Source organism: Watersipora subatra, chromosome 6 (assembly GCF_963576615.1).
Source record: "Watersipora subatra chromosome 6, tzWatSuba1.1, whole genome shotgun sequence".
Taxonomy (NCBI): Eukaryota; Metazoa; Bryozoa; class Gymnolaemata; order Cheilostomatida; family Watersiporidae; genus Watersipora; species Watersipora subatra.
This window is the reverse complement of record NC_088713.1, coordinates 49,278,111-49,284,263: the sequence shown is the minus strand read 5'-3', so window position 1 is coordinate 49,284,263 and position 6,153 is coordinate 49,278,111. Positions and strand designations below refer to the sequence as shown.

At 29.8% G+C, this 6,153-nt stretch overlaps 1 long non-coding RNA gene across 1 annotated transcript; it reads right to left on the bottom strand.

The window, feature by feature from the left end:
• Nucleotides 1-2,080: 2,080 nt before the first annotated feature.
• On the bottom strand, nt 2,081-4,738 carry LOC137399018 (uncharacterized). Its single transcript, XR_010979122.1, has 3 exons — nt 4,662-4,738; nt 3,677-3,745; nt 2,081-2,201 (listed from the first exon to the last, which is right to left on the bottom strand). It is a non-coding gene; the product is annotated as an uncharacterized lncRNA (long non-coding RNA).
• Nucleotides 4,739-6,153: the final 1,415 nt, after the last annotated feature.

Here is a 6,153-nt window from a genome sequence, read left to right as displayed (position 1 = left end):
AAATTAATATCTACAAGGGCACAAAAACTTGGAAGAAAAGTAAACACGGCGATGGAGTAAACATGATGAGAAGTTTACGATTGGGAAAAAGGTCAACATAAAGTTTTCTCGGCTTTGTTAATGAACAGTCGCAGACAAACATCAACTGTTGATTGTTTGTGTTAAAGAGTTCAAACTACACAGAGAGTGCAAAGATTTTTACAGGTAGCTATTAATAATATAATCTTATTTATAATAAGAGCCCTGTTCGTCCATCTGCCGAAATGATTAACGCATTGGTTGGGAAACATTATTGCATTCTATGAGAGTCAATACTTCAACCTTCCATATTTGAGACCAACGCTTTAACGTTTGAATCTCCTGCTTCTATGAATGACTGAAATTAGTTTTAGAATAATCGTTAGTTCTAGTTAGATTGTTCTCTAAAATAAGCTGTAGTCAATTATTCTCTAGAACAATCTGTTAAAGCTTTTTCTAGAATAATCTATTCTAGATTATTCTACGCTTTTTGGCACACGTGACTGTCAGGGTACTCAAGAAACTAATATGGTAATATATTTTATTGTTAGAATGAAAGTGTTTGCTTTAGTCTATTGTTAAAAAGAGTGCCTGTTCTATTTTATTATGAAAAGAAGAATATTGATCTATATAGATCAATCTCAAAGTCTGTGTTTCGTGTGTATGTCCAGCTATAGCAATTAGAATGTAGCAATGAAAAACGCTCACAGCACTGGATTTGAGCTCAGAACTCTAGAAGCAGTGAACTAAACCATTTGACTACAGTACTCAAACAACCAATTACAGTTATGACCTTTATTACACTGGTTACAAGGCTCACCCTTAAAGCGCTTGGGATCATTGACTAGCACGGTTGACAGTAACATGTAACAAAAATACTATTAACCTGTCTGCAACCAGACAACTGTTTTAGTCAATGATATACAGCCCCCACAAGGATAGGCGACGATATCATATGGGCGGGGCCTAATGATCGAGCTCTGTTGGGATAAACAGGCACCCAAACAAACAAATATGCTAAATAAAGCCCTTGTAAATTTACAAATATTATGAACAATAGTGGTTATTTTACTGATCTGTTGGTTTCATTTTGTTGTCAAATAAATATAGTTGCTCAATATTGTCACCGTTATAATCAGTCAGTTGCCATTCACAAGCATTCACGATAAAAATAGTCACAATCGTAAAATAGCTCAAATTCGGTTTTATATTTAGATTTTGAGTATGAAAACTACACTCCAACGCTTTGCCTGCTGTCCCATCTTATTGGTCAGGTAAAACAATGTGACAACGATGAAATACTTTGTCATTTTATATTAGGGGTGCAGAATATTAAACAAAAATTAGGAAAAGAAGGCTGTTGTTCGGGTGATTTTTGGTAAATTATATTTAACTTTAAGCATGTGCTACGACACCTACCAATTTCAAAATTAGTTAAACTAGATAATTTGAAATGTTTTATTTTCCATGGATTCATTTTTTTAGTTAGGTGTTACCCTAACATTGTAGAAATTCAAGATTTGCTATTGTGAATCGCGGGGCCCACTGACAGAATGAGCTAATAACACGATAACAGCGAGTCTTGTTTTCCAAAACTTAATGAGGCAACACGACAACCCTGCGGGAATTGTGTTAGCTCCGAAACCCAGGCTAACACAATCCTAACAGAGCACGATCATTAAACCCGCCCATACGATAGCCGTCGCTTATCCTTGGGAGGCTGTTTATTATTGGTTTAGTGAAGGTAAGCATACCCTTTACTAGCTTACCAAATAAGTTGATCAAATTTATTAAGTAATTATTTTATTACCCGTGCAACTCTGGGCATTCATTTACTTTTATTATATTGTTAGAATGAATGTATTTGTTGCTAAAAATTGATAGAGGAAAGGTCATTTTTCAGTTCTAATATCTAAAAAAAACTTGTTTGCTCCTATGTTTAAAAAGAAGGTGTTCTACTCTATTGTTAAAAAGAAATCAACTATTTTAACCACTGTGTACTATAAATATATTAATAGTTTATAATTACTTTTTACTAGCAAGGCGAAGTCTGACACCAGCCAAGGCAGCAATTACAGCTAGAAGGACAACTCCAACTGTGATAACTATAACCATTGCTAATATTTGGCTGTCATTCATTCCTTCTACTGTTGGAGTTGTGCTCTTCCGGGTTTCATGGTTTTCTACAACATATTTTTGAGTCTCTCAGTTTACCACACGTATATCAAAATTTAGCTCAAGCTCGAACATATGATGATTTCGAATTAACATGCAGTCCTCTAAAGTGTGTAAAAAGTATATGTTGTTCAATGAATCGTAAGTCAAACAAACTGTTGTCGATCAATTTGTGTATGTAAACAAACGGTTATCTTCTACTGGTCACAATCATATACATATATACATCATATATGCTATCAGCTTAATTTATTGTTAGCTTATTTTATACTATTTTCAAAAGCCAACATGATTCAATACTTCTTTAGTTTTTACCATTTGAAATACTTATTCTTTCTAGATATATATATGTCTGTAAAGCGTGCTTATAAAATCGAATTTTGCAAAAAATTATATATGTACATGTACGTTATATATACGTATATACGTATATACATATATACTTATATATATATATTAATATAAATTGATAGAGGAAAGGTCATTGTTCAGTTCTAATATTTAAAAAAAACTTGTTTGCTCCTATGTTTAAAAAGAAGGTGTTCTACTCTATTGTTAAAAAGAAATCAACTATTTTAACCACTGTGTACTATAAATATATTAATAGTTTATAATTACTTTTTACTAGCAAGGCTAGTAAAAAGTGTATATGTATATATGTATACATATATATATATATGTATACATGTATATATATATATATATATATACATATATATATATACATATATATATATATATATATATATATATATATATATATATATATATATATATATATATATATATACATATATGTTTGAATATATACCTATATATATACCTAAATCTCAAAGTTTGTCGTCATCTGTCTTTCAGGATATCTGTCTGTTAGGCTATAGCTATTAAAATCTTAGAATGACGAGTTTATATCACAGAAGACTTGATCTCATAACCTACATCAAAATTATTATCAATCAAAAATTTGAATGCGATAATACTTCTCGATATTACCCAAATGTAAAAATGAGGTATTGATTTTAAGTGCCAAAAGTTTTTAGCAATTGCCTTTAAGAAGAACCTGATATTGAAGGCATATAATGGCACGCCTGAAACTAAGCGGCACACTTGCAAATAACAAATTAAAAAATTGGTAATGGTTATAAAGCTTTTAAAAAATTAAAAAAGCAAACACAAGAGGTAATATTAATTAATAATAAAAAGTACATCGTTAGCTTGTAAATTGCAGTTGCGAAAACAATAGATAAAGTAGTTAGGGATGGTGAAGATAGCTTAGCTTGGTAGTTAGGCCCGTCTGTTTGTAGACTTGCAAGTTGAATGACAGGAGTTCAAATACAATGCAGAGATACATGGCACTTTGCGAGATTTTAATGGCTATAGCGGAATATACACAAGACAGACTGATATTTATATATATGTATGTTTATAAATTCATCAAAATAAACTAGTTAGACATGCTCTTCACTCTACCGCAGGTACCAACCTTTGTACTGAGATGCGAGTCGATCTTTCCGAGGTCTATCCATAGGTCCATCACCCCGTCGAGGATGCCCTAAAACCATATTCGCTAAAACCTCATAAACCATGTTCACCATAGTCTATTCTGATTAACACCTTCATCGCTTATTTTAAACTAGGAAACACATTTTTTTATTAGTTAATCAGCACAAACGCCACTGTCACTATTCAGTTTAAGTAATAAATGTGCACCAGCTTGTAATGTGAGCTATTCAGTCGCAAATGTTGCAACAGGCTTTAGTTTCTAATCTTCACACAGGTTGCGTCTATTAAAAGCCCTGAATGTGACAGTACTTGATTTAAGATGCCACTAACGGCTTACAATAATCTTCTTTTCAAGGTCATGTAAAGGTCATCATGACTCACGAGGTCAGTTTGTGTCCATACTAGAGCTACGAGTTCTTTAAATCTGACCAATTGTCAGTACAAAAAAAAAGAAATTGGTTTTTGAGACTTGGAAAATTATTTTTGTTTGAATGTCCTCCTGGAAACCTAAAAATGACAGGTATTTTTACTGAAAAGTTAAAAAGCATTTAAAAAACTAATGAAATAACGTAATGAAATAAAGCTGATAGCTTCAAAAAGATCATGAACATATCTAAAGTTTTGTTATACAGAACATCATAACTTAACAATAAATATCACTTCTCAGTGTCTAGTCCAAGCCATAGTACGTTTTATTTATATTTATCCTTATTAATAATATTACTATCACTAATACTATTAAGCATATTAATAATACTAGTATATTAATAATATTATTAATAATATTATTAATAATAAATTGTTATTAATAATAATATTAATAATTGTGTTAATAATATTTTTTAATATTATGATTAATAACATTATTGTTAGTAATGTTATTAATAATAATATGATTAATAATATGTAATAATGTATTTTATCTGTTTATTTCATAACTTCAAGAAAACAAATAAAATGCTAACCATTATTTTTAGGAGAGAGCCAATTCTGGTCAGGTCTATCTCTTGGTGGTGGTGGTGGTCCAGCAGCTTTAGAAAACTCTAAAACATATAAAGGTTTGAATAAATACCGTATATAAATTTATGTAGTTGAATACTGAATAACATTTAGGAAACTATTGAGGTTTTGGTATTTCAGCATAATTTTTATACATAAATATGCAAGTTTCATAAATCTCGTGCATCTCATCAAACATGCACTTTTGAAGCTGTGAGATATCAATGATGTCATTATTTTTCTATTCACTCATACATTCATAAATAAAAGTGATATAAACAATCGATACCTCAATGTTAATGCTAACTATAACTCTAATAAGAAGCAGCCTAATCGAGTCTGATAATACCTTAAGTGTTAATTCTAATGGTTGCAGCTTCGCTTTTTCAGTTTTTCTGTTTCTACCAAAATTTGATTGATAGGTCAGCCACATTGTTGGTATATTGTGTCGAGTTTCATAAAACTTTGTTGATAGTTTTTTGCGTGACTAGTAGAAAAACTGAAATATATAAACCGAGTAATTTAAAATGAAACAGTTAAAATAGTTGATCCACTATTTATACTCAAGTCATCTATTATATATACGATATTATAGCTGACTAATATAATCAAAATAATATAACTAAGATAATGATATAATCGAATTGTTAGTATATATAATATAATTACTATATATAAAATAATAATTATATATGATATAATATATATGATATATAATATGTTATATAATATATATTCAATATATACTATTTATATATTATATTACATATATTATATATAATATATAAATAACATATATAAAACACATATATTATACTATTTATAATAATATATTATACAAAAGAGTTATACATATATGGTAAATATTACATATAATATATTATACAATTTACATACTATATATATTAAATAATATAATATATAAATTATATATTCGCTATAAATTATAATAATATATTATATACATATATGTTTATACACGTATATATTATATATAGGCCTAATATATAACATATAATATATGACGTAAAAAATATATATTATATTCTATAATAAGTGAGCATATATGAGAGGTTTTACCAAACTTCTTCCAGAGATGGCTTATATGCATTTATCTATTTGAAATCTATATGTATACCCACCTCTCCAGTAGTGAAGAACTCTCAGTTCTGTAGTGTTTGTGCCAATTAGCATTAATCCAGGTCGAAGTCGCAAAAAGGAAAGGGGCTGTACAATCTGACATGTGGCAATACTTTTAGCAGCAGAAGTAAAGTTACTCTGGCCATTGCAGATGGAAGATATTATGGAAGAACCTAAATTGATTAGTCTGATCCGATTCATTTCTGGTTCAGTTATGAGTATGTCATGTCTGCCAAGCTTCACTATTGCAAATGGCTGAATGAAAGTATTAGGAAGTGGACCGTCTCGATATACGGAAGATGTTGACTGTACCAGAGG